This window comes from Nerophis lumbriciformis, linkage group LG07 (genome assembly GCF_033978685.3).
Source record: "Nerophis lumbriciformis linkage group LG07, RoL_Nlum_v2.1, whole genome shotgun sequence".
Taxonomy (NCBI): Eukaryota; Metazoa; Chordata; class Actinopteri; order Syngnathiformes; family Syngnathidae; genus Nerophis; species Nerophis lumbriciformis.
The window spans coordinates 55,105,001-55,118,138 of NC_084554.2; positions in this window are offsets into that span (position 1 = coordinate 55,105,001).

The window sequence follows — 13,138 nt, forward strand, 5'->3', positions numbered from 1 at the left end:
ACCGTCCAGACCTGTCATCCCTCAACAAGCGCAGCGAAATTGTAACAACATGCCGCCATAGACGGAAACACCTCCTAGGTAACACATGAGCCAATCACCACGCCCCTAGGCCAGCCTGTACCCACCCACTCTGTGCCCTATATAAACCATGGTATGCGAATGCTCCCATTAAAATCTCCTGACGATTGAGGGTACCCCCCCTCATGAAACAGGCCTGTAGAGATTAAATAGTCTTGTGATTTTTTTCCCCACACATACATATATATATATATATATATATATATATATATGACTGAAAGAGCACGCACTTGGCGTGATGATGTCATGTTATCGATGGGAAAATGCTTTTTTAGACAATATGATTTGCCTGAGCGTTGCCTTTTTGCCTTTCCATTAAGAACAATAAACTAGTTTTTAGTATAAGTTTGCTGGTTTCATGAAATGTACTGCCGAGCGCATATCATTATGTCAAGATAATGACACTAGCATTTACTTCATTCAAGAATATTTTTCAACATATTGACAAAAAATGTAATATATTTGTTTTTCTACCAAGAAAAAAACTCTTGTTATTATTGAGAATATACTTATTTTAAGCTATTTTTTTGGCTTCATTGAGGTTAGCTAATTTTACTTGTTTTGGAAAGTCTTGACAAGCCAAATTTTCTTGTTCTATTGGCAGATAAATTTGCTTATTTCAAGTAAAATACCCCTCATTTTTGCATTTTTTTCCCTTGTTTTTGAACACTGACTTTTTGCAGTGAAACTATTATAACCTTACAATATAAATACAGTCAGTCCCTTCATTATCTTCCCACTCCATTTTCAAAGCATCTCCAGCTGCCTTCCCTTCAAATGCGCATTAATTAGACAACATTCATTATGGCGGCAGCAAAATGATTTTATGATCAGCCTCGCTAAAATTCCAGACGCTTCGTTTTAACGTTTCAAGTTTTAGTTACAGTAAAATTGTCGTTGATGACCACGTTTGGAAAAACTGCTGGTGAAAAGTGAAAAATGACTACAAAGACGGTGTCTGGGTTTTTCTTATATATATATATATATATATATATATATATATATATATATATATATATATATATATATATATATATATATATATATATGTATGTGTGGGAAAAAAATCACAAGACTATTTCATCTCTACAGGCCTGTTTCATGAGGGGGTTCCCTCAATCATCAGGAGAAATCTCCTGATGATTGAGGGAACCCCCCCTCATGAAACAGGCCTGTAGAGATGAAATAGTCTTGTGATTTTTTTTCCCACACATACATATATTGCGCTCTACTACGGTATCGAGCACTATTATTTGGATATATATATATATATATATATATATATATATATATATATGTATATATACATATGTATGTATGTATGTATGTATATATACAGGTATATGTATATATAAGCAGGTAAGCCCAGACTTCCCTCTCCCCCATACTTGCCAACCTTGAGACCTCCGATTTCGGGAGGTGGGGGGAGGGGGGTGGGGGTGGGCGTGGTCGAGGTGGGACAGGGGTGTGGTTGGGGGCGTGGCTAAAAGGGGAGGGGGGGAGGGGTAATATTTACAGCTAGAATTCACCAAGTCAAGTATTTCACATATATATATATATATTATATATATATATATATATATATATATATATATATATATATATATATATATATATATATATATATATATGATGTTTCATGAGGGGTTCCCTTAATCATCAGGAGATTTCTCTGATCTCCTGATGATTGAGGGAACCCCTCATGAAACAGGCCTGTAGAGATGAAGTAGTCTTGTGATTTTTTTCCCCACACATACATATATTGCGCTCTACTACAGTATCGAGCACTATTTTTTGGATAACCTTATTAAGACATATATATATATATATATATATATATATATATATATATATATATATATATATATATATATATATATATATATATATATATATATATAATACTTGAATTTCAGTGTTCATTTATTTACACATATACACACACATAACACTCATCTACTCATTGTTGAGTTAAGGGTTGAATTGTCCATCCTTGTTCTATTCTCTGTCACTATTTTTCTAACCATGCTGAACACCCTCTCTGATGCTGCATTGCTGTGTGGCACGCACAAAAGTGCTTTCATCAAATGCACTAGATGGCAGTATTGTCCTGTTTAAGAGTGTCACAACATTGCTGTTTACGGCAGACGAACTGCTTTACGGTAGACCAAAAAAGTGACTGCTGTTGTTGTGTGTTGTTGCCGCGCTGGGAGGACGTTAATGAAACTGCCTAACAATAAACCCACATAAGAAACCAAGAACTCGCCCTCCATCATTCTACAGTTATAACGTCATTGGGCAGGTACGCTTTTTTATATTGTGGAGGACCTGAGTCCGCCTGAATTTCGGGAGATTTTCGGGAGAAAATTTGTCCCGGGAGGTTTTCGGGAGAGGCGCTGAATTTCGGGAGTCTCCTGGAAAATCCGGGAGGGTTGGCAAGTATGCTCTCCCCAGCCACTTGGTCCAGCTTTTCCCGGGGGATTCCGAGGCGTTCCCAGGCCAGCCGGGAGACATAGTCTTCCCAACGTGTCCTGGGTCTTCCCCGTGGCCTCCTACCAGTCGGACGTGCCCTAAACACAGGTGGCATCCTGACCAGATGCCCGAACCACCTCATCTGGCTCCTCTCCATGTGGAGGAGCAACGGTTTTACTCCGAGTTCCCCCCGGATAACAGAGCTTCTCACCCTATCTCTAAGGGAGAGACCCACCACCCGGCGGAGGAAACTCATTTCAGTACCCGTGATCTTGTCCTTTCGGTCATAACCCAAAGCTCATGACCATAGGTGAGGATGGGAACATAGATCGACCGGTAAATTGAGAGCTTTGCCTTCCGGCTCAGCTCCTTCTTCACCACAATGGATCGATACAGCGTCCACATTACTGAAGACGCCGCACCGATCCGCCTGTCGATCTCACCATCCACTCTTCCCTCACTCGTGAACAAGACTCCGAGGTACTTGAACTCCTCCACTTTGGGCAAGATCTCCTCCCCAACCCGGAGATGGCACTCCACCCTTTTCCGGGCGAGAACCATGGACTCGGACTTGGAGGTGCTGATTCTCATCACGATCCACTCTTCCCTCACTCGTGAACAAGACTCCGAGGTATTTGAACTCCTCCACTTGGGGCAATGTCTCCTCCCGAACCCGGAGATGGCACTCCACCCTTTTCCGGGCGAGAACCATGGACTCGGACTTGGAGGTGCTGATTCTCATCACGATCCACTCTTCCCTCACTCGTGAACAAGACTCCTAGGTACGTTTGTTTTATTTTATTTTATTTTTTTGTAGCTCTATGTAGGAATGACAAGTTGCATCAGCTATGCTCTTTTAATGTCTTTAATGTCATTTGTGTTCTTTGATGTTTCCCTCTTACACACATGCTTATGTGTGCTATGGCTAAGAGTTTTTTTCCCCTTGGCCTCAGTCTGGACCCCGCTCTCCAGGCGTCTGTTTCTCACCTTTTTTTGTAAGGGGACCCGTCAACGATCCTGTTCTGTCTCCCGATAATGTTGGTCTGATCTTGAATGGGATTGTGCCGAAAATCTTCATTTACCCTCGGGGATTAGTAAAGTATTTCTGATTCAGATCTTGCAGGCTGCGGATCGGATAAAACCTGTTCGCGGGCCAGTTTGACACCCCACACGTCTCCATTTGACTAAAAACAAACAACCCGCAACTGCGGATCGGTTCTCAACGAAGAGCCGTTCAAAGGATTCGACTCGTCCGCGAAGGTCACAGCTTTACTCTAACCCTAAGGGAGACGAGGGTCGTGGTCAAGCGACATCGGCAGGTATGCCGAGATCTCCGAAAGCCTTTTTCTCTCCTTTTGTCGCCGAGAAATGTCACCTGACACTCTTCCTTTCTTCCTCTGATTTACCGTATCACTCCGACCAGATCGGTGACACAAATTGGAATATTATGACAATGACCACAAGGGTTAAATGTTGTCCGCTAAACACTGCCTGGTTTCCCCCCCCAGCCCTTTCTCACCCCTCGTCTCTTTTCAGCCCATTATGTCGCCGACCCAAACCTGCTTAACACATTTCTGAATGACACTTAGTGCGACTCCGCTCAAAGAAACCTTAAATTGTGGGTTTTCCACGCCTAATGTGGCATCCTTGGCTGTCAATGGAGTGTACGGTGAGAGGTGGGGCCTTCGGGGCTGGGGGGGGGAACAATGGCGGTTTGTCTTGGGAATGGCAGGGAAGGGTCAGGAATCAGAATGCAAGGGACATTAGCAGGCAGCGGACTGATACAGAACCATTGATTCCCGACTTCTTTTATACTTAGTCCTGGACAGGATCTGCATTGCAAATGGAGTTTCTGTCCCATTTTTGGAGTCAGAAAGGATGGGGGGAGGACAAGGTTGAGTGGGGAGACCGGGGTTTGTACAACACAGACTCCATAAACCCCCACCCAATGTTATCCCCCTCCTCCTCAAGCGCCGGTCCTGGTCTCAGGATCCCACCACAGCTGCCTCTGCGGTCTCCCAGGACTTGCCCTCACTGCTGGGGGAGCACAACAGGCTCATTGTTCAACCGGGTGGAGGCATTGGGGGCATTGCTGCGGTTCCCAAGTGGATTGTCTCCCTGGACCAGAGGTTGGACTGAACTCTCACACTATTATGTTAGATCCACTATGGACTGGACTCTCACACTATTTTGTTAGATCCACTATGGACTGGACTCTCACTATTATGTTAGATCCACTATGGACTGGACTCTCACTATTATGTTAGATCCACTATGGACTGGACTCTCACTATTATGTTAGATCCACTATGGACTGGACTCTCACACTATTTTGTTAGATCCACTATGGACTGGACTCTCACACTATTATGTTAGATCCACTATGGACTGGACTCTCACACTATTTTGTTAGATCCACTATGGACTGAACTCTCACACTATTATGTTAGATCCACTATGGACTGGACTCTCACACTATTATGTTAGATCCACTATGGACTGAACTCTCACTATTATGTTAGATCCACTATGGACTGGACTCTCACACTATTAACTAGATCCACTATGGACTGGACTCTCACTATTATGTTAGATCCACTATGGATTGGACTCTTACACTATTATGTTAGATCCACTATGGACTGAACTCTCACTATTATGTTAGATCCACTATGGACTGGACTCTCACACTATTATGTTAGATCCACTATGGACTGGACTCTAACACTAATAACTAGATCCACTATGGACTGGACTCTCACACTATTATGTTAGATCCACTATGGACTGGACTCTCACTATTATGTTAGATCCACTATGGACTGGACTCTCACTATTATGTTAGATCCACTATGGACTGGACTCTCACACTATTAACTAGATCCACTATGGACTGGACTCTCACACTATTATGTTAGATCCACTATGGACTGGACTCTCACTAGTATGTTAGATCCACTATGGACTGGACTCTCACTATTATGTTAGATCCACTATGGACTGGACTCTCACACTATTATGTTAGATCCACTATGGACTGAACTCTCAATATTATGTTAGATCCACTATGGACTGGACTCTCACACTATTAACTAGATCCACTATGGACTGGACTCTCACTATTATGTTAGATCCACTATGGATTGGACTCTTACACTATTATGTTAGATCCACTATGGACTGAACTCTCACTATTATGTTAGATCCACTATGGACTGGACTCTCACACTATTATGTTAGATCCACTATGGACTGGACTCTCACTAGTATGTTAGATCCACTATGGACTGGACTCTCACTATTATGTTAGATCCACTATGGACTGGACTCTCACTATTATGTTAGATCCACTATGGACTGGACTCTCACACTATTATGTTAGATCCACTATGGACTGGACTCTCACTATTATGTTAGATCCACTATGGACTGGACTCTCACACTATTATGTTAGATCCACTATGGACTGGACTCTCACTATTATGTTAGATCCACTGTGGACTGGACTCTCACACTATTATGTTAGATCCACTATGGACTGGACTCTCACACTATTATGTTAGATCCACTATGGACTGGACTCTCACACTATTATGTTAGATCCACTATGGACTGGACTCTCACTATTATGTTAGATCCACTATGGACTGGACTCTCACACTATTATGTTAGATCCACTATGGACTAGACTCTCACTATTATGTTAGATCCACTATGGACTGGACTCTCACACTATTATGTTAGATCCACTATGGACTAGACTCTCACTATTATGTTAGATCCACTGTGGACTGGACTCTCACACTATTATGTTAGATCCACTATGGACTGGACTCTCACTACTATGTTAGATCCACTGTGGACTGGACTCTCACACTATTATGTTAGATCCACTATGGACTGGACTCTCACACTATTATGTTAGATCCACTATGGACTGGACTCTCACACTATTTTGTTAGATCCACTATGGACTGGACTCTCACACTATTATGTTAGATCCACTATGGACTGAACTCTCACACTATTATGTTAGATCCACTATGGACTGGACTCTCACTATTATGTTAGATCCACTATAGACTGGACTCTCACTACTATGTTAGATCCACTATGGACTGGACTCTCACTATTATGTTAGATCCACTATGGACTGGACTCTCACACTATAATGTTAGATCCACTATGGACTGGACTCTCACTATTATGTTAGATCCACTATGGACTGGACTCTCACACTATTATGTTAGATCCACTATGGACTGGACTCTCACACTATTATGTTAGATCCACTATGGACTGAACTCTCACACTATTATGTTAGATCCACTATGGACTGGACTCTCACTATTATGTTAGATCCACTATGGACTGGACTCTCACACTATTTTGTTAGATCCACTATGGACTGGACTCTCACACTATCATGTTAGATCCACTATGGACTGGACTCTCACACTATTATGTTAGATCCACTATGGACTGAACTCTCACTATTATGTTAGATCCACTATGGACTGGACTCTCACACTATTAACTAGATCCACTATGGACTGGACTCTCACACTATTATGTTAGATCCACTATGGACTGGACTCTCACTAGTATGTTAGATCCACTATGGACTGGACTCTCACTATTATGTTAGATCCACTATGGACTGGACTCTCACTATTATGTTAGATCCACTATGGATTGGACTCTTACACTATTATGTTAGATCCACTATGGACTGAACTCTCACACTATTATGTTAGATCCACTATGGACTGAACTCTCACTATTATGTTAGATCCACTATGGACTGGACTATCACACTATTATGTTAGATCCACTATGGACTGGACTCTCACTAGTATGTTAGATCCACTATGGACTGGACTCTCACTATTATGTTAGATCCACTATGGACTGGACTCTCACACTATTATGTTATATTCACTATGGACTGGACTCTCACACTATTTTGTTAGATCCACTATGGACTGGACTCTCACACTATTATGTTAGATCCACTATGGACTGGACTCTCACACTATTTTGTTAGATCCACTATGGACTGGACTCTCACTATTATGTTAGATCCACTATGGACCGGACTCTCACTATTATGTTAGGTCCACTATGGACTGGACTCTCACTATTATGTTAGATCCACTATGGACTGGACTCTCACTTTTATGTTAGATCCACTATGGACTGGACTCTCACACTATTATGTTAGATCCACTATGGACTGGACTCTCACACTATTATGTTAGATCCACTATGGACTGAACTCTCACTATTATGTTAGATCCACTATGGACTGGACTCTCACACTATTAACTAGATCCACTATGGACTGGACTCTCACACTATTATGTTAGATCCACTATGGACTGGACTCTCACTAGTATGTTAGATCCACTATGGACTGGACTCTCACTATTATGTTAGATCCACTATGGACTGGATTCTCACTACTATGTTAGATCCACTATGGACTGGACTCTCACTATTATGTTAGATCCACTATGGACTGGACTCTCACACTATAATGTTAGATCCACTATGGACTGGACTCTCACTATTATGTTAGATCCACTATGGACTGAACTCTCACACTATTATGTTAGATCCACTATGGACTGGACTCTCACTATTATGTTAGATCCACTGTGGACTGGACTCTCACACTATTATGTTAGATCCACTATGGACTGAACTCTCACACTATTATGTTAGATCCACTATGGACTGGACTCTCACACTATTATGTTAGATCCACTATGGACTGAACTCTCACTATTATGTTAGATCCACTATGGACTGGACTCTCACACTATTAACTAGATCCACTATGGACTGGACTCTCACACTATTATGTTAGATCCACTATGGACTGGACTCTCACACTATAATGTTAGATTCACTATGGACTGGACTCTCACTATTATGTTAGATCCACTATGGACCGGACTCTCACTATTATGTTAGATCCACTATGGACTGGACTCTCACTATTATGTTAGATCCACTATGGACTGGACTCTCACTTTTATGTTAGATCCACTATGGACTGGACTCTCACACTATTATGTTAGATCCACTATGGACTGGACTCTCACACTATTATGTTAGATCCACTATGGACTGAACTCTCACTATTATGTTAGATCCACTATGGACTGGACTCTCACACTATTAACTATATCCACTATGGACTGGACTCTCACACTATTATGTTAGATCCACTATGGACTGGACTCTCACTAGTATGTTAGATCCACTATGGACTGGACTCTCACTATTATGTTAGATCCACTATGGACTGGACTCTCACTACTATGTTAGATCCACTATGGACTGGACTCTCACTATTATGTTAGATCCACTATGGACTGGACTCTCACTATTATGTTAGATCCACTATGGACTGGACTCTCACACTATTATGTTAGATCCACTATGGACTGGACTCTCACTATTATGTTAGATCCACTATGGACTGGACTCTCACACTATTATGTTAGATCCACTATGGACTGGACTCTCACACTATTATGTTAGATCCACTATGGACTGGACTCTCACACTATTATGTTAGATCCACTGTGGACTGAACTCTCACACTATTATGTTAGATCCACTATGGACTGGACTCTCACCAGCGTGGAGCAATGCAATACTGGTCTTTGACCATGAGGCTGCTCCTTGACGTGATCAAGCCAGGTCGCCATCATTTCTGGGTTAGTAATCTAGTATTCAGGTTAGGATGGAACCTCTAACTGGCAGACCCAGACACACTTCTTATTTTAGTACAGTGATATCTCAACTTTTGAGTAGGTATTTGTTATATACCGGGGCCAGGGAATAGATACCGGTTCTCAACAACAGTACCCATTTTTTGGTACTTGTGCTCAATATGTGTTTCATCTGACATCACATGGACAAAGATAAAACCTTCTGGAGGAAAGTTCTGTGGTCAGATGAAACAAATACCCAGCAATATGTTTGGAGGAGAAAATCCCAGGAACACTATGCCTACCGTCGAGCATAGTGGTGGTAGAAAAAAGGAGGATTATCTCCAAATTCTTCGGGACAAGCTAAAATCATCAGCCCGGAGGTTGGGTCTTGGGCGCAGTTGGGTGTTCCAATAGGACAATGACCCCAAACACACCTCAAAAGTGGTAAAGGAATGGCTCAATCAGGCTAGAATGAAGGTTTTAGAATGGCCTTCCCAAAGTCCTGGACAGATCAGAAAGGAGGCACGGCTGTGTATTGAAACAGAACCAGAGTCCAGAGTGTGGTTCTGACGTGCGAGGACTCTGTCTTAGTACGACTGTGTATTGAAACAGAACCAGAATCCAGGGTGTGGTTCTGACGTGCGAGGACTCTGTCTTAGTATGACTGTGTATTAAAACAGAACCAGAGTTCAGAGTGTGGTTCTGACATGCGAGGACTCTGTCTTAGTACGACTGTGTATTAAAACAGAACCAGAATCCAGAGTGTGGTTCTGACGTGCGAGGACTCTGTCTTATTACGACTGTGTATTAAAACAGAACCAGAATCCAGAGTGTGGTTCTGACGTGCGAGGACTTTGTCTTAGTACGACTGTGTATTAAAACATAACCAGAATCCAGAGTGTGGTTCTGACGTGCGAGGACTCTGTCTTAGTACGACTGTGTATTAAGACAGAACCAGAGTCCAGAGTGTGGTTCTGACGTGCGAGGACTCTGTCTTAGTACGACTGTGTATTAAAACAGAACCAGAGTCCAGAGTGTGGTTCTGACGTGCGAGGACTCTGTCTTAGTACGACTGTGTATTAAGACAGAACCAGAGTCCAGAGTGTGGTTCTGACGTGCAAGGACTCTGTCTTAGTATGACTGTGTATTAAGACAGAACCAGAGTCCAGTGTGGTTCTGACGTGCGAGGACTCTGTCTTAGTACGACTGTGTATTAAAACAGAACCAGAATACAGAGTGTGGTTCTGACGTACGAGGACTCTGTCCTAGTACGATTGTGTATTGAAACAGAACCAGAGTCCAGAGTGTAGTTCTGACGTGCGAGGACTCTGTCTTAGTACGACTGTGTATTAAAACAGAACCAGAATCCAGAGTGTGGTTCTGACATGCGAGGACTCTGTCTTAGTACGACTGTGTATTAAGACAGAACCAGAGTTCAGAGTGTGGTTCTGACATGCGAGGACTCTGTCTTAGTACGACTGTGTATTGAAACAGAACCAGAGTCCAGAGTGTGGTTCTGACGTGCAAGGACTCTGTCTTAGTACGACTGTGTATTAAGACAGAACCAGAGTCCAGTGTGGTTCTGACGTGCGAGGACTCTGTCTTAGTACGACTGTGTATTGAAACAGAACCAGAGTCCAGAATGGCTAAAATGAAAGTTTTAGAATGGCCTTCCCAAAGTCCTGACTTAAAGGTGTGGACAATGCTGAAGAAACAAGTCCATGTCTGAAAACCAAAATATTTAACTGCATTTTGGTGTAAAAAAGTAAACTTATAACACTCAAAACGTGAAACAGGTGCGTGACGTGACAGGTGAAAACTAATGGGTTGCTATGGTGACAAACAAGAGTGCACAATGAGTCCAAACGTGGAACAGGTGAAACTAATGGGTAAACCATGGAAACAAGACAAGGGAGTGAAAAGCCAGAAACTAAAGAGTCCAATAACTAAACAAAACAAAACATGACTAATACAAAACATGGTCACACAGACATGACATTCTTTCGTTATTTTTGAATGTATACTATGTTTATAAAGTCAGTAAATACGTCCCTGGACACATGAGGACTTTGAATATGACCAATGTATGATCCTGTAGCTACTTGGTATCGGATCCATACCTAAATGTGTGGTATCATCCAAAACTAATGTCAAGTATCAAAGAAGAGAAGAATAAGTGATTATTACATTTTAACAGAAGTGTAGATAGAACATGTTGAAACAGAATATAAGCAGATATTAACAGTAAATGAACAAGTGGATTAATAATATTTTTTTACAGTTTGTCCCTCATAATGTGCACAAAAATGACACAATATGTTACTGCATAGACTAATTAGGAGTCTTTGTTTGTTTACTTACTACTAAAAGACAAGTTGTCTATTTTATTTAAGGACTAAATGACAATAATAAACATATGTTTCGTGTACACCAGGGGTGCTCATTACGTCGATCGCGAGCTACCGGTCGATCTCGGAGGGTGTGTCAGTCGATCACCAGCCAGGCATTAAAAAAAATAGTCCTAAAAATGAGCGATCATAAATCTTCACTATGACGTCACTTTCGTCACTTGATTGACATTCACGGCACCCGAGGGTCTTCTGAGATGACGCTGGCTGCTGCCAGCTCATTAAAATGACCGACTGGAAGGCGAGAAACACTTTATTTCAACAGGCTCTGGCGCCGTACCTGTCGTCAAAACTCCAAAGACCGACTGCACAGTTGCACAGTTGCGCTACCAAAATAAGAGTCTCAGAAAGCTGGCGTGCACAAGCTAGCAAGCTACGGAGTTTGCCGACAATGTATTTCTTGTAAAGTGTATACAAAGGAGTACGGAAGCTGGACAAATAAGATGCCAAAAACCAACCACTTTCATGTGGTATTGGACAGAAAGGAGGACTTTTTTTCTCCTCCATTCGAAAATGCGGACGTTATCATCACCACTGTCTGATTCCTATCAATGCAAGTCATCAGAATCAGGTAATACACCAACTTATATTCTTGTCTTCATGAAAGAAAGGAATCTATATGTGTTAAACATGCTTGTATTATCTTTAAACACCTTTATAACTTATTAACAATATTAACTATATGTGTTAAACATGCTTGTATTATCTTTAAACACCTTTAACTTGTTAACAATATTAACTATATGTGTTAAACATGCTTGTATTATCTTTAAACACCTTTAACTTGTTAACAATTTTAACTATATGTATTAAACATGCTTGTATTATCATTAAACACCTTTAACTTGTTAACAATATTAACTATATGTGTTAAACATGCTTGCATTATCTTTAAACACCTTTAAGTTGTTAACAATATTAACTATATGTGTTAAACATGCTTGTATTATCTTTAAAAACCTTTAAGTTTTTAACAATATTAACTATGTGTTAAACATGCTTGTATTATCTTTAAACACCTTTAACTTATTAACAATATTACCGGTAACTATATGTGTTAAACATGCTTGTATTATCATTAAACACCTTTAACTTGTTAACAATATTAAGTATATGTGTTAAACATGCTTGTATTATCTTTAAACACCTTTAACTTGTTAACAATATTAATTATATGTGTTAAACATGCTTGTATTATCTTTAAACACCTTTAACTTATTAACAATATTAACTATATGTGTTAAACATGCTTGTATTATCTTTAAACACCTTTAACTTGTTAACAATATTAACTATATGTGTTAAACATTCTTGTATTATCTTTAGACACCTTTAACTTGTTAACAATATGTATTAAACATACTTTTATTATCATTAAACACCTTTAATTTTTTAACAATATTAACTATATGTATTAAACATTCTTGTATTATCATTAAACACCTTTAATTT